Source organism: Ovis canadensis, chromosome 17 (genome assembly GCF_042477335.2).
Source record: "Ovis canadensis isolate MfBH-ARS-UI-01 breed Bighorn chromosome 17, ARS-UI_OviCan_v2, whole genome shotgun sequence".
NCBI lineage: Eukaryota > Metazoa > Chordata > Mammalia > Artiodactyla > Bovidae > Ovis > Ovis canadensis.
In genome coordinates, this window is record NC_091261.1 from 5,054,186 (window position 1) to 5,075,288 (window position 21,103).

Consider the following 21,103-nt stretch of genomic DNA (forward strand, 5'->3'; position numbering starts at 1 on the left):
GGCTTGAACGTCAAGGCAGTGCAGGGAAAACAGGTTCCTCTGGAATGGACTGACACATCTGGGGGACTCTTGGAATGGTGGCACGACCCTGGAGTTCCTCTCGCCTTTCCTGTGGAGAGCGCCTCCTCTTGAGATGCGACGGGAACGCCGGGAATTCTTTCCCTACGAAACAGGGAAAGGATCCCTCATCTCGAACTAGGAGGCGGAAACGGGGCTCCCCTGGATGTGTGCGGGACCCCACGTGCTTCCTCTCGAGTGGAGACGGGTATGTCGGGGAACTTCTTGAGTTGCAGCAAGGGTGTGAAGGACCCTTTGGAAGTTCCAGTGGTTAGACGTGATTAGGCTCGAGAAGCCTCAGCGGAAATGGGCCTCATCTCGCCTGGAGGGCAAAACCTACTGGATTTTCTCGAGTTGCGGCAGGTGCTCTCGACTTATGATGGGGACCTCAGGGACCCTCTCTGATGGCCTCAGGAAAGGCCAGTCCCCATGCGAGTTCCTCGGGGGCCTCTCGGGATTCCTCTCCCGTCGATGCCGGGGCCTAAGACCTTGTGTGGAGTCGGGGCCGCAACCTGAGGATTCCTCTCCAGTGCTGACATGGATCTTGGGGTACTTCTGGAGTCTCCCCAGGGGAGTCAGTCCTCGTCTCGAATGCGGGCATGCACTTGCGCTTTCCTCCAGAGCGGTAGCAGCAGTGTCACGCAGTCCGCCGCGTGGATCAAAGGATCTATGGTTTTCCCTCGAGTCTTTCCCACGAGGCTTTCCCACGAGGCTTTCCCACAGGGCTGTCCCACGTGCACACGTGGTGGGAGTCGATCCTCGGCTTGAACGTCAAGGCAGTGCAGGGAAAACAGGTTCCTCTGGAATGGACTGACACATCTGGGGGACTCTTGGAATGGTGGCACGACCCTGGAGTTCCTCTCGCCTTTCCTGTGGAGAGCGCCTCCTCTTGAGATGCGACGGTAACGCCGGGAATTCTTTCCCTACGAAACAGGGAAAGGATCCCTCATCTCGAGCTAGGAGGCGGAAACGGGGCTCCCCTGGATGTGTGCGGGACCCCACGTGCTTCCTCTCGAGTGGAGACGGGTATGTCGGGGAACTTCTTGAGTTGCAGCAAGGGTGTGAAGGACCCTTTGGAAGTTCCAGTGGTTAGACGTGATTAGGCTCGAGAAGCCTCAGAGGAAATGGGCCTCATCTCGCCTGGAGGGCAAAACTTCCTGGATTTTCTCGAGTTGCGGCAGGTGCTCTCGACTTACGACGGGGACCTCAGGGACCCGCTCTGGTGGCCTCAGGAAAGGCCAGTCCCCATGCGAGTTCCTCGGGGGCCTCTCGGGATTCCTCTCCCGTCGATGCCGGGGCCGAAGACCTTGTGTGGAGTCGGGGCCGGAACCAGAGGATTCCTCTCCAGTGCTGACATGGATCCTTGGGTACTTCTGGAGTCTCCCCAGGGGAGTCAGTCCTCGTCTCGAATGTGGGCATGCACTTGCGCTTTCCTCCAGAGCGGTAGCAGCAGTGTCACGCAGTCCGCCGCGTGGATCAAAGGATCTATGGTTTTCCCTCGAGTCTTTCCCACGAGTCTTTCCCACGAGGCTTTCCCACAGGGCTGTCCCACGTGCACACGTGGTGGGAGTCGATCCTCGGCTTGAACGTCAGGCAGTGCAGGGAAAACAGGATCCTCTGGAATGGACTGACACATCTGGGGGTCTCTTGGAATGGTGCCACGACCCTGGAGTTCCTCTCGCCTTTCCTGTGGAGAGCGCCACCTCTTGAGATGCGACGGGAACGCCGGGAATTCTTTCCCTAGGAAACAGGGAAAGGATCCCTCATCTCGAGCTAGGAGGCGGAAACGGGGCTCCCCTGGATTGGTGCGGGACCCCACGTGCTTCCTCTCGAGTGGAGACGGGTATGTCGCGGAACTGCTTGAGTTGCAGCAATGGTGTGAAGGACCCTTTGGAAGTTCCAGCGGTTAGATGTGATTAGCCTTGAGAAGCCTCAGCGGAAATGGGCCTCATCTCGCCTGGAGGGCAAAACCTCCTGGATTTTCTCGAGTTGCGGCAGGTGCTCTCGACTTACGACGGGGACCTCAGGGACCCGCTCTGGTGGCCTCAGGAAAGGCCAGTCCCCATGCGAGTTCCTCGGGGGCCTCTCGGGATTCCTCTCCCGTCGATGAGGGGCCTAAGACCTTGTGTGGAGTCGGGGCCGGAACCTGAGGATTCCTCTCCAGTGCTGACATGGATCTTGGGGTACTTCTGGAGTCTCCCCAGGGGAGTCAGTCCTCGTCTCGAATGCGGGCATGCACTTGCGCTTTCCTCCAGAGCGGTAGCAGCAGTGTCACGCAGTCCGCCGCGTGGATCAAAGGATCTATGGTTTTCCCTCGAGTCTTTCCCACGAGGCTTTCCCACGAGGCTTTCCCACAGGGCTGTCCCACGAGCACACGTGGTGGGAGTCGATCCTCGGCTTGAACGTCAAGGCAGTGCAGGGAAAACAGGTTCCTCTAGAATGGACTGACACATCTGCGGGACTCTTGGAATGGTGTCACGACCCTGGAGTTCTTCTCGCCTTTCCTGTGGAGAGCGCCTCCTCTTGAGATGCGACGGGAACGCCAGAATTCTTTCCCTATGAAACAGGGAAAGGATCCCTCATCTCGAGCTAGGAGGCGGAAACGGGGCTCCCCTGGATGTGTGGGGGACCCCACGTGCTTCCTCTCGAGTGGAGACGGGTATGTCGGGGAACTTCTTGAGTTGCAGCAAGGGTGTGAAGGACCCTTTGGAATTTCCAGTGGTTAGATGTGATTGGCCTCGAGAAGCCTCATCGGAAATGGGCCTCATCTCGCCTGGAGGGCAAAACCTCCTGGATTTTCTCGAGTTGCGGCAGGTGCTCTCGACTTACGACGGGGACCTCAGGGACCCGCTCTGGTGGCCTCAGGAAAGGCCAGTCCCCATGCGAGTTCCTCGGGGGCCTCTCGGGATTCCTCTCCCGTCGATGCCGGGGCCTAAGACCTTTTGTGGAGTCGGGGCCGGAACCTGAGGATTCCTCTTCAGTGCTGACATGGATCTTGGGGTACTTCTGGAGTCTCCCCAGGGGAGTCAGTCCTCGTCTCGAATGCGGGCATGCACTTGCGCTTTCCTCCAGAGCGGTAGCAGCAGTGTCACGCAGTCCGCCGCGTGGATCAAAGGATCTATGGTTTTCCCTCGAGTCTTTCCCACGAGGCTTTCCCACGAGGTTTTCCCACAGGGCTGTCCCACGTGCACACGTGGTGGGAGTCGATCCTCGGCTTGAACGTCAAGGCAGTGCAGGGAAAACAGGTTCCTCTGGAATGGACTGACACATCTGCGGGACTCTTGGAATGGTGGCACGACCCTGGAGTTCCTCTCGCCTTTCCTGTGGAGAGCGCCTCCTCTTGAGATGCGACGGGAACGCCGGGAATTCTTTCCCTACGAAACAGGGAAAGGATCCCTCATCTCGAACTAGGAGGCGGAAACGGGGCTCCCCTGGATGTGTGGGGGACCCCACGTGCTTCCTCTCGAGTGGAGACGGGTATGTCGGGGAACTTTTTGAGTTGCAGCAAGGGTGTGAAGGATCCTTTGGAATTTCCAGTGGTTAGATGTGATTGGCCTCGAGAAGCCTCATCGGAAATGGGCCTCATCTCGCCTGGAGGGCAAAACCTCCTGGATTTTCTCGAGTTGCGGCAGGTGCTCTCGACTTACGACGGGGACCTCAGGGACCCGCTCTGGTGGCCTCAGGAAAGGCCAGTCCCCATGCGAGTTCCTCGGGGGCCTCTCGGGATTCCTCTCCCGTCGATGCCGGGGCGTAAGACCTTGTGTGGAATCAGGGCCGGAACCTGAGGATTCCTCTCCAGTGCTGACATGGATCTTGGGGTACTTCTGGAGTCTCCCCAGGGGAGTCAGTCCTCATCTCGAATGCGGGCATGCACTTGCGCTTTCCTCCAGAGCGGTAGCAGCAGTGTCACGCAGTCCGCCGCGTGGATCAAAGGATCTATGGTTTTCCCTCGAGTCTTTCCCACGAGGCTTTCCCACGAGGCTTTCCCACAGGGCTGTCCCACGTGCACACGTGGTGGGAGTCGATCCTCGGCTTGAAAGTCAAGGCCGTGCAGGGAAAACAAGTTCCTCTGGAATGGACTGACACATCTGGGGGTCTCTTGGAATGGTGCCACGACCCTGGAGTTCCTCTCCCCTTTCTTGTGGAGAGGGCCTCCTCTTGAGATGCGACGGGAACGCCAGGAATTCTTTCCCTACGAAACAGGGAAAGGATCCCTCATCTCGAGCTAGGAGGCGGAAACGGGGCTCCCCTGGATGTGTGCGGGATCCCACGTGCTTCCTCTCGAGTGGAGACGGGTATGTCGCGGAACTTCTTGAGTTGCAGCAAGGGTGTGAAGGACCCTTTGGAATTTCCAGTGGTTAGATGTGATTGGCCTCGAGAAGCCTCATCGGAAATGGGCCTCATCTCGCCTGGAGGGCAAAACCTCCTGGGTTTTCTCGAGTTGCGGCAGGTGCTCTCGACTTACGACGGGGACCTCAGGGACCCGCTCTGGTGGCCTCAGGAAAGGCCAGTCTCCATGCGAGTTCCTCGGGGGCCTCTCGGGATTCCTCTCCCGTCGATGCCGGGGCCTAAGACCTTGTGTGGAGTCGGGGCCGGAACCTGAGGATTCCTCTCCAGTGCTGACATGGATCTTGGGGTACTTCTGGAGTCTCCCCAGGGGAGTCAGTCCTCGTCTCGAATGCGGGCATGCACTTGCGCTTTCCTCCAGAGCGGTAGCAGCAGTGTCACGCAGTCCGCCGCGTGGATCAAAGGATCTATGGTTTTCCCTCGAGTCTTTCCCACGAGGCTTTCCCACGAGGTTTTCCCACAGGGCTGTCCCACGTGCACACGTGGTGGGAGTCGATCCTCGGCTTGAACGTCAAGGCAGTGCAGGGAAAACAGGTTCCTCTGGAATGGACTGACACATCTGGGGGACTCTTGGAATGGTGGCACGACCCTGGAGTTCCTCTCGCCTTTCCTGTGGAGAGCGCCTCCTCTTGAGATGAGACGGGAACGCCGGGAATTCTTTCCCTACGAAACAGGGAAAGGATCCCTCATCTCGAACTAGGAGGCGGAAACGGGGCTCCCCTGGATGTGTGCGGGACCCCACGTGCTTCCTCTCGAGTGGAGACGGGTATGTCGGGGAACTTCTTGAGTTGCAGCAAGGGTGTGAAGGACCCTTTGGAAGTTCCAGTGGTTAGACGTGATTAGGCTCGAGAAGCCTCAGCGGAAATGGGCCTCATCTCGCCTGGAGGGCAAAACCTACTGGATTTTCTCGAGTTGCGGCAGGTGCTCTCGACTTATGATGGGGACCTCAGGGACCCTCTCTGGTGGCCTCAGGAAAGGCCAGTCCCCATGCGAGTTCCTCGGGGGCCTCTTGGGATTCCTCTCCCGTCGATGCCGGGGCCTAAGTCCTTGTGTGGAGTCGGGGCCGCAACCTGAGGATTCCTCTCCAGTGCTGACATGGATCTTGGGGTACTTCTGGAGTCTCCCCAGGGGAGTCAGTCCTCGTCTCGAATGCGGGCATGCACTTGCGCTTTCCTCCAGAGCGGTAGCAGCAGTGTCACGCAGTCCGCCGCGTGGATCAAAGGATCTATGGTTTTCCCTCGAGTCTTTCCCACGAGGCTTTCCCACGAGGCTTTCCCACAGGGCTGTCCCACGTGCACACGTGGTGGGAGTCGATCCTCGGCTTGAACGTCAAGGCAGTGCAGGGAAAACAGGTTCCTCTGGAATGGACTGACACATCTGGGGGACTCTTGGAATGGTGGCACGACCCTGGAGTTCCTCTCGCCTTTCCTGTGGAAAGCGCCTCCTCTTGAGATGCGACGGTAACGCCGGGAATTCTTTCCCTACGAAACAGGGAAAGGATCCCTCATCTCGAGCTAGGAGGCGGAAACGGGGCTCCCCTGGATGTGTGCGGGACCCCAAGTGCTTCCTCTCGAGTGGAGACGGGTATGTCGGGGAACTTCTTGAGTTGCAGCAAGGGTGTGAAGGACCCTTTGGAAGTTCCAGTGGTTAGACGTCATTAGCCTCGAGAAGCCTCAGAGGAAATGGGCCTCATCTCGCCTGGAGGGCAAAACTTCCTGGATTTTCTCGAGTTGCGGCAGGTGCTCTCGACTTACGACGGGGACCTCAGGGACCCGCTCTGGTGGCCTCAGGAAAGGCCAGTCCCCATGCGAGTTCCTCGGGGGCCTCTCGGGATTCCTCTCCCGTCGATGCCGGGGCCGAAGACCTTGTGTGGAGTCGGGGCCGGAACCAGAGGATTCCTCTCCAGTGCTGACATGGATCCTGGGGTACTTCTGGAGTCTCCCCAGGGGAGTCAGTCCTCGTCTCGAATGCGGGCATGCACTTGCGCTTTCCTCCAGAGCGGTAGCAGCAGTGTCACGCAGTCCGCCGCGTGGATCAAAGGATCTATGGTTTTCCCTCGAGTCTTTCCCACGAGGCTTTCCCACGAGGCTTTCCCACAGGGCTGTCCCACGTGCACACGTGGTGGGAGTCGATCCTCGGCTTGAACGTCAGGCAGTGCAGGGAAAACAGGTTCCTCTGGAATGGACTGACACATCTGGGGGACTCTTGGAATGGTGGCACGACCCTGGAGTTCCTCTCGCCTTTCCTGTGGAGAGCGCCTCCTCTTGAGATGCGACGGGAACGCCGGGAATTCTTTCCCTACGAAACAGGGAAAGGATCCCTCATCTCGAGCTAGGAGGCGGAAACGGGGCTCCCCTGGATGTGTGCGGGACCCCACGTGCTTCCTCTCGAGTGGAGACGGGTATGTCGGGGAACTTCTTGAGTTGCAGCAAGGGTGTGAAGGACCCTTTGGAAGTGCCAGTGGTTAGACGTGATTAGGCTCGAGAAGCCTCAGCGGAAATGGGCCTCATCTCGCCTGGAGGGCAAAACCTACTGGATTTTCTCGAGTTGCGGCAGGTGCTCTCGACTTATGATGGGGACCTCAGGGACCCTCTCTGGTGGCCTCAGGAAAGGCCAGTCCCCATGCGAGTTCCTCGGGGGCCTCTCGGGATTCCTCTCCCGTCGATGCCGGGGCCTAAGACCTTGTGTGGAGTCGGGGCCGCAACCTGAGGATTCCTCTCCAGTGCTCACATGGATCTTGGGGTACTTCTGGAGTCTCCCCAGGGGAGTCAGTCCTCGTCTCGAATGCGGGCATGCACTTGCGCTTTCCTCCAGAGCGGTAGCAGCAGTGTCACGCAGTCCGCCGCGTGGATCAAAGGATCTATGTTTTTCCCTCGAGTCTTTCCCACGAGGCTTTCCCACGAGGCTTTCCCACAGGGCTGTCCCACGTGCACACGTGGTGGGAGTCGATCCTCGGCTTGAACGTCAAGGCAGTGCAGGGAAAACAGGTTCCTCTGGAATGGACTGACACATCTGGGGGACTCTTGGAATGGTGGCACGACCCTGGAGTTCCTCTCGCCTTTCCTGTGGAGAGCGCCTCCTCTTGAGATGCGACGGTAACGCCGGGAATTCTTTCCCTACGAAACAGGGAAAGGATCCCTCATCTCGAGCTAGGAGGCGGAAACGGTGCTCCCCTGGATGTGTGCGGGACCCCACGTGCTTCCTCTCGAGTGGAGACGGGTATGTCGGGGAACTTCTTGAGTTGCAGCAAGGGTGTGAAGGACCCTTTGGAAGTTCCAGTGGTTAGACGTGATTAGGCTCGAGAAGCCTCAGAGGAAATGGGCCTCATCTCGCCTGGAGGGCAAAACTTCCTGGATTTTCTCGAGTTGCGGCAGGTGCTCTCGACTTACGACGGGGACCTCAGGGACCCGCTCTGGTGGCCTCAGGAAAGGCCAGTCCCCATGCGAGTTCCTCGGGGGCCTCTCGGGATTCCTCTCCCGTCGATGCCGGGGCCGAAGACCTTGTGTGGAGTCGGGGCCGGAACCAGAGGATTCCTCTCCAGTGCTGACATGGATCCTGGGGTACTTCTGGAGTCTCCCCAGGGGAGTCAGTCCTCGTCTCGAATTCGGGCATGCACTTGCGCTTTCCTCCAGAGCGGTAGCAGCAGTGTCACGCAGTCCGCCGCGTGGATCAAAGGATCTATGGTTTTCCCTCGAGTCTTTCCCACGAGGCTTTCCCACGAGGCTTTCCCACAGGGCTGTCCCACGTGCACACGTGGTGGGAGTCGATCCTCGGCTTGAACGTCAGGCAGTGCAGGGAAAACAGGTTCCTCTGGAATGGACTGACACATCTGGGGGTCTCTTGGAATGGTGCCACGACCCTGGAGTTCCTCTCGCCTTTCCTGTGGAGAGCGCCACCTCTTGAGATGCGACGGGAACGCCGGGAATTCTTTCCCTACGAAACAGGGAAAGGATCCCTCATCTCGAGCTAGGAGGCGGAAACGGGGCTCCCCTGGATTGGTGCGGGACCCCACGTGCTTCCTCTCGAGTGGAGACGGGTATGTCGCGGAACTGCTTGAGTTGCAGCAATGGTGTGAAGGACCCTTTGGAAGTTCCAGCGGTTAGATGTGATTAGCCTTGAGAAGCCTCAGCGGAAATGGGCCTCATCTCGCCTGGAGGGCAAAACCTCCTGGATTTTCTCGAGTTGCGGCAGGTGCTCTCGACTTACGACGGGGACCTCAGGGACCCGCTCTGGTGGCCTCAGGAAAGGCCAGTCCCCATGCGAGTTCCTTGGGGGCCTCTCGGGATTCCTCTCCCGTCGATGCCGGGGCCTAAGACATTGTGTGGATTCGGGGCCGGAACCTGAGGATTCCTCTCCAGTGCTGACATGGATCTTGGGGTACTTCTGGAGTCTCCCCAGGGGAGTCAGTCCTCGTCTCGAATGCGGGCATGCACTTGCGCTTTCCTCCAGAGCGGAAGCAGCAGTGTCACGCAGTCCGCCGCGTGGATCAAAGGATCTATGGTTTTCCCTCGAGTCTTTCCCACGAGGCTTTCCCACGAGGCTTTCCCACAGGGCTGTCCCACGTGCACACGTGGTGGGAGTGGATCCTTGGCTTGAACGTCAAGGCAGTGCAGGGAAAACAGGTTCCTCTGGAATGGACTGACACATCTGGGGGACTCTTGGAATGGTGGCACGACCCTGGAGTTCCTCTCGCCTTTCCTGTGGAGAGCGCCTCCTCTTGAGATGCGACGGGAACGCCGGGAATTCTTTCCCTACGAAACAGGGAAAGGATCCCTCATCTCGAGCTAGGAGGCGGAAACGGGGCTCCCCTGGATGTGTGCGGGACACCACGTGCTTCCTCTCGAGTGGAGACGGGTATGTCGGGGAACTTCTTGAGTTGCAGCAAGGGTGTGAAGGACCCTTTGGAAGTTCCAGTGGTTAGATGTGATTGGCCTCGAGAAGCCTCAGCGGAAATGGGCCTCATCTCGCCTGGAGGGCAAAACCTCCTGGATTTTCTCGAGTTGCGGCAGGTGCTCTCGACTTACGATGGGGACCTCAGGGACCCGCTCTGGTGGCCTCAGGAAAGGCCCGTCCCCATGCGAGTTCCTCGGGGGCCTCTCGGGATTCCTCTCCCGTCGATGCCGGGGCCTAAGACCTTGTGTGGAGTCGGGGCCGGAACCTGAGGATTCCTCTCCAGTGCTGACATGGATCTTGGGGTACTTCTGGAGTCTCCCCAGGGGAGTCAGTCCTCGTCTCGAATGCGGGCATGCACTTGCGCTTTCCTCCAGAGCGGTAGCAGCAGTGTCACGCAGTCCGCCGCGTGCATCAAAGGATCTATGGTTTTCCCTCGAGTCTTTCCCACGAGGCTTTCCCCCGAGGCTTTCCCACAGGGCTGTCCCACGTGCACACTTGGTGGGAGTCGATCCTCGGCTTGAACGTCAAGGCAGTGCAGGGAAAACAGGTTCCTCTGGAATGGACTGACACATCTGGGCGTCTCTTGGAATGGTGGCACGACCCTGGAGTTCCTCTCGCCTCTCCTGTGGAGAGCGCCTCCTCTTGAGATGCGACGGGAACACCGGGAATTCTTACCCTAAGAAACAGGGAAAGGATCCCTCATCTCGAGCTAGGAGGGGGAAACGGGGCTCCCCTGGATGTGTGCGGGACCCCACGTGCTTCCTCTCGAGTGGAGACGGGTATGTCGGGGACCTTCTTGAGTTGCAGCGAGGGTGTGAAGGACCCTTTGGAAGTTCCAGTGGTTAGATGTGATTGGCCTCGAGAAGCCTCAGCGGAAATGGGCCTCATCTCGCCTGGAGGGCAAAACCTCCTGGATTTTCTCGAGTTGCGGCAGGTGCTCTCGACTTACGACGGGGACCTCAGGGACCCGCTCTGGTGGCCTCAGGAAAGGCCAGTCCCCATGCCAGTTCCTCGGGGGCCTCTCGGGATTCCTCTCCCGTCGATGCCGGGGCCTAAGACCTTGTGTGGAGTCGGGGCCGGAACCTGAGGATTCCTCTCCAGTGCTGACATGGATCTTGGGGTACTTCTGGAGTCTCCCCAGGGGAGTCAGTCCTCGTCTCGAATGCGGGCATGCACTTGCGCTTTCCTCCAGAGCGGTAGCAGCAGTGTCACTCAGTCCGCCGCGTGGATCAAAGGATCTATGGTTTTCCCTCGAGTCTTTCCCACGAGGCTTTTCCACGAGGCTTTCCCACAGGGCTGTCCCACGTGCACACGTGGTGGGAGTCGATCCTCGGCTTGAACGTCAAGGCAGTGCAGGGAAAACAAGTTCCTCTGGAATGACTGACACATCTGGGGGACTCTTGGTATGGTGGCACGACCCTGGAGTTCCTCTCGCCTTTCCTGTGGAGAGCGCCTCCTCTTGAGATGCGACGGGAACGCCGGGAATTCTTTCCCTACAAAACAGGGAAAGGATCCCTCATCTCGAGCTAGGAGGCGGAAACGGGGCTCTCCTGGATGTGTGCGGGACCCCACGTGCTTCCTCTCGAGTGGAGACGGGTATGTCGGGGAACTTCTTGAGTTGCAGCAAGGGTGTGAAGGACCCTTTGGAAGTTCCAGTGGTTAGACGTGATTAGCCTCGAGAAGCCTCAGCGGAAATGGGCCTCATCTCGCCTGGAGGGCAAAACCTCCTGGATTTTCTCGAGTTGCGGCAGGTGCTCTCGACTTACGACGGGGACCTCAGGGACCCGCTCTGGTGGCCTCAGGAAAGGCCAGTCCCCATGCGAGTTCCTCGGGGGCCTCTCGGGATTCCTCTCCCGTCGATGCCGGGGCCGAAGACCTTGTGTGGAGTCGGGGCCGGAACCTGAGGATTCCTCTCCAGTGCTGACATGGATCTTGGGGTACTTCTGGAGTCTCCCCAGGGGAGTCAGTCCTCGTCTCGAATGCGGGCATGCACTTGCGCTTTCCTCCAGAGCGGAAGCAGCAGTGTCACGCAGTCCGCCGCGTGGATCAAAGGATCTCTGGTTTTCCCTCGAGTCTTTCCCACGAGGCTTTCCCACGAGGCTTTCCCACAGGGCTGTCCCACGTGCACACGTGGTGGGAGTGGATCCTTGGCTTGAACGTCAAGGCAGTGCAGGGAAAACAGGTTCCTCTGGAATGGACTGACACATCTGGGGGACTCTTGGAATGGTGGCACGACCCTGGAGTTCCTCTCGCCTTTCCTGTGGAGAGCGCCTCCTCTTGAGATGCGACGGGAACGCCGGGAATTCTTTCCCTACGAAACAGGGAAAGGATCCCTCATCTCGAGCTAGGAGGCGGAAACGGGGCTCCCCTGGATGTGTGCGGGACCCCACGTGCTTCCTCTCGAGTGGAGACGGGTATGTCGGGGAACTTCTTGAGTTGCAGCAAGGGTGTGAAGGACCCTTTGGAAGTTCCAGTGGTTAGACGTGATTCGCCTCGAGAAACCACAGCGGAAATGGGCCTCATCTCGCCTGGAGGGCAAAACCTCCTGGATTTTCTCGAGTTGCGGCAGGTGCTCTCGACTTACGACGGGGACCTCAGGGACCCGCTCTGGTGGCCTCAGGAAAGGCCAGTCGCCATGCGAGTTCCTCGGGGGCCTCTCGGGATTCCTCTCCCGTCGATGCCGGGGCCTAAGACCTTGTGTGGAGTCGGGGCCGTGACCTGAGGATTCCTCTCCAGTGCTTACATGGATCTTGGGGTACTTCTGGAGTCTCCCCAGGGGAGTCAGTCCTCGTCTCGAATGCGGGCATGCACTTGCGCTTTCCTCCAGAGCGGTAGCAGCAGTGTCACGCAGCCCGCCGCGTGGATCAAAGGATCTATGGTTTTCCCTCGAGTCTTTCCCACGAGGCTTTCTCACGAGGCTTTCCACAGGGCTGTCCCACGTGCACACGTGGTTTGGAGTGGATCCTCGGCTTGAACGTCAAGGCAGTGCAGGGAAAACAGGTTCCTCTGGAATGGACTGACACATCTGGGGGACTCTTGGAATGGTGGCACGACCCTGGAGTTCCTCTCGCCTTTCCTGTGGAGAGCGCCTCCTCTTGAGATGCGACGGGAACGCCGGGAATTCTTTCCCTACGAAACAGGGAAAGGATCCCTCATCTCGAGCTACGAGGCGGAAACGGGGCTCCCCTGGATGTGTGCGGGACCCCACGTGCTTCCTCTCGAGTGGAGACGGGTATGTCGGGGAACTTCTTGAGTTGCAGCAAGAGTGTGAAAGACCCTTTGGAAGTTCCAGTGGTTAGAAGTGATTAGCCCCGAGAAGCCTCAGCGGAAATGGGCCTCATATCGCCTGGAGAGCTAAACCTCCTGGATTTTCTCGAGTTGCGGCAGGTGCTCTCGACTTACGACGGGGACCTCAGGGACCCGCTCTGGTGGCCTCAGGAAAGGCCAGTCCCCATGCCAGTTCCTCGGGGGCCTCTCGGGATTCCTCTCCCGTCGATGCCGGGGCCTAAGACCTTGTGTGGAGTCGGGGCCGGAACCTGAGGATTCCTCTCCAGTGCTGACATGGATCTTGGGGTACTTCTGGAGTCTCCCCAGGGGAGTCAGTCCTCGTCTCGAATGCGGGCATGCACTTGCGCTTTCCTCCAGAGCGGTAGCAGCAGTGTCACGCAGTCCGCCGCTTGGATCAAAGGATCTATGGTTTTCCCTCGAGTCTTTCCCACGAGGCTTTCCCACGAAGCTTTCACACAGGGCTGTCCCACGTGCACACGTGGTGGGAGTGGATCCTCGGCTTGAACGTCAAGGCAGTGCAGGGAAAACAGGTTCCTCTGGAATGGACTGACACATCTGGGGGACTCTTGGAATGGTGGCACGACCCTGGAGTTCCTCTCGCCTTTCCTGTGGAGAGCGCCTCCTCTTGAGATGCGACGGGAACGCCGGGAATTCTTTCCCTACGAAACAGGGAAAGGATCCCTCATCTCGAGCTAGGAGGCGGAAACGGGGCTCCCCTGGATGTGTGCGGGACCCCACGTGCTTCCTCTCGAGTGGAGACGGGTATGTCGGGGAACTTCTTGAGTTGCAGCAAGGGTGTGAAGGACCCTTTGGAAGTTCCAGTGGTTAGACGTGATTCGACTCGAGAAGCCACAGCCGAAATGGGCCTCATCTCGCCTGGAGGGCAAAACCTCCTGGATTTTCTCGAGTTGCGGCAGGTGCTCTCGACTTACGACGGGGACCTCAGGGACCCGCTCTGGTGGCCTCAGGAAAGGCCAGTCCCCATGCGAGTTCCTCGGGGGCCTCTCGGGATTCCTCTCCCGTCGATGCCGGGGCCTAAGACCTTGTGTGGAGTCGGGGCCGGAACCTGAGGATTCCTCTCCAATGCTGACATGGATCTTGGGGTACTTCTGGAGTCTCCCCAGGGGAGTCAGTCCTCGTCTCGAATGCGGGCATGCACTTGCGCTTTCCTCCAGAGCGGTAGCAGTAGTGTCACGCAGTCCGCCGCGTGGATCAAAGGATCTATGGTTTTCCCTCGAGTCTTTCCCACGAGGCTTTCCCACGAGGCTTTCACATAGGGCTGTCCCACGTGCACACGTTGTGGGAGTGGATCCTTGGCTTGAACGTCAATGCAGTGCAGGGAAAACAGGTTCCTCTGGAATGGACTGACACATCTGGGGGACTCTTGGAATGGTGGCACGACCCTGGAGTTCCTCTCGCCTTTCCTGTAGAGAGCGCCTCCTCTTGAGATGCGACGGGAACGCCGGGAATTCTTTCCCTACGAAACAGGGAAACGATCCCTCATCTCGAGCTAGGAGGCGGAAACGGGGCTCCCCTGGATGTGTGCGGGACCCCACGTGCTTCCTCTCGAGTGGAGACGGGTATGTCGGGGAACTTCTTGAGGTGCAGCAAGGGTGTGAAGGACCCTTTGGAAGTTCCAGTGGTTAGACGTGATTCGCCTCGAGAAACCACAGCGGAAATGGGCCTCATCTCGCCTGGAGGGCAAAACCTCCTGGATTTTCTCGAGTTGCAGCAGGTGCTCTCGACTTACGACGGGGACCTCAGGGACCCGCTCTGGTGGCCTCAGGAAAGGCCCGTCCCCATGCGAGTTCCTCGGGGGCCTCTCGGGATTCCTCTCCCGTCGATGCCGGGGCCTAAGACCTTGTGTGGAGTCGGGGCCGGGACCTGAGGATTCCTCTCCAGTGCTGACATGGATCTTGGGGTACTTCTGGAGTCTCCCCAGGGGAGTCAGTCCTCGTCTCGAATGCGGGCATGCTCTTGCGCTTTCCTCCAGAGCGGTAGCAGCAGTGTCACACAGTCCGCCGCGTGGATCAAAGGATCTATGGTTTTCCCTCGAGTCTTTCCCACGAGGCTTTCCCACGAGGCTTTCCACAGGGCTGTCCCACGTGCACACGTGGTGGGAGTGGATCCTCGGCTTGAACGTCAAGGCAGTGCAGGGAAAACAGGTTCCTCTGGAATGGACTGACACATCTGGGGGACTCTTGGAATGGTGGCACTACCCTGGAGTTCCTCTCGCCTTTCCTGTGGAGAGCGCCTCCTCTTGAGATGCGACGGGAACGCCGGGAATTCTTTCCCTACGAAACAGGGAAAGGATCCCTCATCTCGAGCTAGGAGGCGGAAACGGGGCTCCCCTGAATGGGTGCGGGACCCCACGTGCTTCCTCTCGAGTGGAGATGGGTATGTCGCGGAACTGCTTGAGTTGCAGCAATGGTGTGAAGGACCGTTGGAAGTTCCAGCGGTTAGATGTGATTGGCCTCGAGAAGCCTCAGCGGAAATGGGCCTCATCTCGCCTGGAGGGCAAAACCTCCTGGATTTTCTCGAGTTGCGGCAGGTGCTCTCGACTTACGATGGGGACCTCAGGGACCCGCTCTGGTGGCCCCAGGAAAGGCCAGTCCCCATGCGACTTCCTCGGGGGCCTCTCGGGATTCCTCTCCCGTCGATGCCGGGGCCTAAGACCTTGTGTGGAGTCGGGGCCGGAACCTGAGGATTCCTCTCCAGTGCTGACATGGATCTTGGGGTACTTCTGGAGTCTCCCCAGGGGAGTCAGTCCTCGTCTCGAATGCGGGCATGCACTTGCGCTTTCCTCCAGAGCGGTAGCAGCAGTGTCACGCAGTCCGCCGCGTGGATCAAAGGATCTATGGTTTTCCCTCGAGTCTTTCCCACGAGGCTTTCCCACGAGGCTTTCCCACAGGGCTGTCCCACGTGCACACGTGGTGGGACTCGATCCTCGGCTTGAACGTTAAGGCAGTGCAGGGAAAACAGGTTCCTCAGGAATGGACTGACACATCTGGGCTACTCTTGGAATGGTGCCACGACCCTGGAGTTCCTCTCGCCTTTCCTGTGGAGAGCGCCTCCTCTGGAGATGCGACGGGAACGCCGGGAATTCTTTCCCTACGAAACAGGGAAAGGATCCCTCATCTCGAGATAGGAGGCGGAAACGGGGCTAACCTGGATGTGTGCGGGACCCCACGTGCTTCCTCTCGAGTGGAGACGGGTATGTCGGGGAACTTCTTGAGTTGCAGCAAGGGTGTGAAGCACCCTTTGGCAGTTCCAGTGGTTAGACGTGATTCGCCTCGAGAAACCTCAGGGGAAATGGGCCTCATCTCGCCTGGAGGGCAAAACCTCCTGGATTTTCTCGAGTTGCGGCAGGTGCTCTCGACTTACGACGAGGACCTCAGGGACCCGCTCTGGTGGCCTCAGGAAAGGCCAGACCCCATGCGAGTTCCTCGGGGGCATCTCGGGATTCCTCTCCCGTCGAAGCCGGGGCCTAAGACCTTGTGTGGAGTCGGGGCCGGAACCTGAGGATTCCTCTCCAGTGCTGACATGGATCTTGGGGTACTTCTGGAGTCTCCCCAGGGGAGTCAGTCCTCGTCTCGAAAGCGGGCATGCACTTGCGCTTTCCTCCAGAGCGGTAGCAGCAGTGTCACGCAGTCCGCCGCGTGGATCAAAGGATCTATGGTTTTCCCTCGAGTCTTTCCCACGAGGCTTTCCCACGAGGCTTTCCCACAGGGCTGTCCCACGTGCACAGGTGGTGGGAGTCGATCCTCGGCTTGAACGTCAAGGCAGTGCAGGGAAAACAGGTTCCTCTGGAATGGACTGACACATCTGGGCGTCTCTTGGAATGGTGGCACGACCCTGGAGTTCCTCTCGCCTCTCCTGTGGAGAGCGCCTCCTCTTGAGATGTGACGGGAACACCGGGAATTCTTACCCTACGAAACAGGGAAAGGATCCCTCATCTCGAGCTAGGAGGCGGAAACGGGGCTCCCCTGGATGTGTGCTGGACCCCACGTGCTTCCTCTCGAGTGGAGATGGGTAAGTCGGGGAACTTCTTGAGTTGCAGCAAGGGTGTGAAGGACCCTTTGGAAGTTCCAGTGGTTAGATGTGATTTGCCTCGAGAAGCCTCAGCGGAAATGGGCCTCATCTCGCCTGGAGGGCAAAACCTCCTGGATTTTCTCGAGTTGCGGCAGGTGCTCTCCACTTACGACGGGGACCTCGGGGACCCGCTCTGGTGACCTCAGGAAAGGCCAGTCCCCATGCGAGTTCCTCGGGGGCCTCTCGGGATTCCTCTCCCGTCGATGCCGGGGCCTAAGACCTTGTGTGGAGTCGGGGCCGGAACCTGAGGATTCCTCTCCAGTGCTGACATGGATCTTGGGGTACTTCTGGAGTCTCCCCAGGGGAGTCAGTCCTCGTCTCGAATGCGGGCATGCACTTGCGCTTTCCTCCAGAGCGGTAGCAGCAGTGTCACGCAGTCCGCCGCGTGGATCAAAGGATCTATGGTTTTCCCTCGAGTCTTTCCCACGAGGCTTTCCCACGAGGCTTTCCCACAGGGCTGTCCCACGTGCACACGTGGTGGGAGTGGATCCTCGGCTTGAACGTCAAGGCAGTGCAGGGAAAACAGGTTCCTCTGGAATGGACTGACACATCTGGGGGACTCTTGGAATGGTGGCACGACCCTGGAGTTCCTCTCGCCTTTCCTGTGGAGAGCGCCTCCTCTTGAGATGCGACGGGAACGCCGGGAATTCTTTCCCTACGAAACAGGGAAAGGATCCCTCATCTCGAGCTAGGAGGCGGAAACGGGGCTCCCCTGGATGTGTGCGGGACACCACGTGCTTCCTCTCGAGTGGAGACGGGTATGTTGGGGAACTTCTTGAGTTGCAGCAAGGGTGTGAAGGACCCTTTGGAAGTTCCAGTGGTTAGATGTGATTGGCCTCGAGAAGCCTCAGCGGAAATGGGCCTCATCTCGCCTGGAGGGTAAAACCGCCTGGATTTTCTCGAGTTACGGCAGGTGCTCTCGACTTACGACGGGGACCTCAGGGACCCGCTCTGGTGGCCTCAGGAAAGGCCAGTCCCCATGCGAGTTCCTCGGGGGCCTCTCGGGATTCCTCTCCCGTCGATGCCGGGGCCTAAGACCTTGTGTGGAGTCGGGGCCGGAACCTGAGGATTCCTCTCCAGTGCTGACATGGATCTTGGGGTACTTCTGGAGTCTCCCCAGGGGAGTCAGTCCTCGTCTCGAATGCGGGCGTGCACTTGCGCTTTCCTGCAGAGCGGTAGCAGCAGTGTCACGCAGTCCGCCGCGTGGATCAAAGGATCTATGGTTTTCCCTCGAGTCTTTCCCACGAGGCTTTCCCACGAGGCTTTCCCACAGGGCTGTCCCACGTGCACACGTGGTGGGAGTCGATCCTCGGCTTGAACGTCAAGGCAGTGCAGGGAAAACAGGTTCCTCTGGAATGGACTGACACATCTGGGGGACTCTTGGAATGGTGGCACGACCGTGGAGTTCCTCTCGCCTTTCCTGTTGAGAGCGCCTCCTCTTGAGATGCGACGGGAACGCCGGGAATTCTTTCCCTACGAAACAGGGAAAGGATCCCTCATCTCGAGCTAGGAGGCGGAAACGGGGCTCCCCTGGATGTGTGCGGGACCCCACGTGCTTCCTCTCCAGTGGAGACGGGTATGTCGGGGAACTTCTTGAGTTGCAGCAAGGGTGTGAAGGACCCTTTGGAAGTTCCAGTGGTTAGACGTGATTAGCCTCGAGAAGCCTCAGCGGAAATGGGCCTCATCTCGCCTGGAGGGCAAAACCTCCTGGATTTTCTCGAGTTGCGGCAGGTGCTCTCGACTTACGACGGGGACCTCAGGGACCCGCTCTGGTGGCCTCAGGAAAGGCCAGTCCCCATGTGAGTTCCTCGGGGGCCTCTCGGGATTCCTCTCCCGTCGATGCCGGGGCCTAAGACCTTGTGTGGAGTCGGGGCCGGAACCTGAGGATTCCTCTCCAGTGCTGACATGGATCTTGGGGTACTTCTGGAGTCTCCCCAGGGGAGTCAGTCCTCGTCTCGAATGCGGGCATGCACTTGTGCTTTCCTCCAGAGCGGTAGCAGCAGTGTAACGCAGTCCGCCGCGTGAATCAAAGGATCTATGGTTTTCCCTCGAGTCTTTCCCACGAGGCTTTCCCACGAGGCTTTCACACAGGGCTGTCCCACGTACACACGTGGTGGGAGTAGATCCTCGGCTTGAACGTCAAGGCAGTGCAGGGAAAACAGGTTCCTCTGGAATGGACTGACACGTCTGGGGGTCTCTTGGAATGGTGGCACGACCCTGGAGTTTCTCTCGCCTTTCCTGTTGAGAGCGCCTCCTCTTGAGATGCGACGGGAACGCCGGGAATTCTTTCCCTACGAAACAGGGAAAGGATCCCTCATCTCGAGCTACGAGGCGGAAACGGGGCTCCCCTGGATGTGTGCGGGAACCCACGTGCTTCCTCTCGAGTGGAGACGGGTATGTCGGGGAACTTCTTGAGTTGCAGCAATGGTGTGAAGGACCCTTTGGAAGTTCCAGTGGTTAGACGTGATTAGCCTCGAGAAGCCTCAGCGGAAATGGGCCTCATCTCGCCTGGGGGGAAAAACCTCCTGGATTTTCTCGAGTTGCGGCAGGTGCTCTCGACTTACGACGGGGACCTCAGGGACCCGCTCTGGTGGCCTCAGGAAAGGCCAGTCCCCATGCCAGTTCCTCGGGGGCCTCTCGGGATTCCTCTCCCGTCGATGCCGGGGCCTAAGACCTTGTGTGGAGTCGGTGCCGGAACCTGAGGATTCCTCTCCAGTGCTGACATGGATCTTGGGGTACTTCTGGAGTCTCCCCAGGGGAGTCAGTCCTCGTCTCGAATGCGGGCATGCACTTGCGCTTTCCTCCAGAGCGGTAGCAGCAGTGTCACGCAGTCCGCCGCGTGGATCAAAGGATCTATGGTTTTCCCTCGAGTCTTTCCCACGAGGCTTTCCACGAGGCTTTCCCACAGGGCTGTCCCACGTGCACACGAGGTGGGAGTCGATCCTCGGCTTGAACGCCAAGGCAGTGCAAGGAAAACATGTTGTCTGGAATGGACTGACACATCTGGGGGTCTCTTGGAATGGTGGCACGACCCTGGAGTTCCTCTCGCCGTTCCTGTGGAGAGCGCCTCCTCTTGAGATGCGACGGGAACGCCGGGAATTCTTTCCCTAAGGAACAGGGAAAGGATCCCTCATCTCGAGCTAGGAGGCGGAAACGGGGCTCCCCTGGATGTGTGCGGGACCCCACGTGCTTCCTCTCGAGTGGAGACGGGTATGTCGGGGAACTTCTTGAGTTGCAGCAAGGGTGTGAAGGACCCTTTGGAAGTTCCAGTGGTTAGACGTGATTAGCCTCGAGAAGCCTCAGCGGAAATGGGCCTCATCTCGCCTGGAGGGCAAAACCTCCTGGATTTTCTCGAGTTCCGGCAGGTGCTCTCGACTTACGACGGGGACCTCAGGGACCCGCTCTGGTGGCCTCAGGAAATGCCAGTCCCCATGCGAGTTCCTCGGGGGCCTCTCGGGATTCCTCTCCCGTCGATGCCGGGGCCTAAGACCTTGTGTGGAGTCGGGGCCGGAACCTGAGGATTCCTCTCCAGTACTGACATGGATCTTGGGGTACTTCTGGAGTCTCCCCAGGGGAGTCAGTCCTCGTCTCGAATGCGGGCATGCACTTGCGCTTTCCTCCAGAGCGGTTGCAGCAGTGTCACGCAGTCCGCCGCGTGGATCAAAGGATCTATGGTTTTCCCTCGAGTCTTTCCCGCGACGCTTTCCCACGAGGCTTTCCCACAGGGCTGTCCCACGTGCACACGTGGTGGGAGTGGATCCTCTGCTTGAACGTCAAGGCAGTGCAGGGAAAACAGGTTCCTCTGGAATGGACTGACACATCTGGGGGACTCTTGGAATGGTGGCACGACCCTGGAGTTCCTCTCGCCTTTCCTGTGGAGAGCGCTTCCTCTTGAGATGCGACGGGAACGCCGGGAATTCTTTCCCTACGAAACAGGGAAAGGATCCCTCATCTCGAGCTAGGAGGCGGAAACGGGGCTCCCCTGGATGTGTGCGGGAACCCACGTGCTTCCTCTCGAGTGGAGACGGGTATGTCGGGGAACTTCTTGAGTTGCAGCAAGGGTGTGAAAGACCCTTTGGAAGTTCCAGTGGTTAGACGTGATTAGCCTCGAGAAGCCTCAGCGGAAATGGGCCTCATCTCGCCTGGAGGGCAAAACCTCCTGGATTTTCTCGAGTTGCGGCAGGTGCTCTCGACTTACGACGGGGACCTCAGGGACCCGCTCTGGTGGCCTCAGGAAAGGCCAGTCCCCATGCGAGTTCCTCGGGGGCGTCTCGGGATTCCTCTCCCGTCGATGCCGGGGCCTAAGACCTTGTGTGGAGTCGGGGCCGGAACCTGAGGATTCCTCCCCAGTGCTGACATGGATCTTCGGGTACTTTTGGAGTCTCCCCAGGGGAGTCAGTCCTCGTCTCGAATGCGGACATGCACT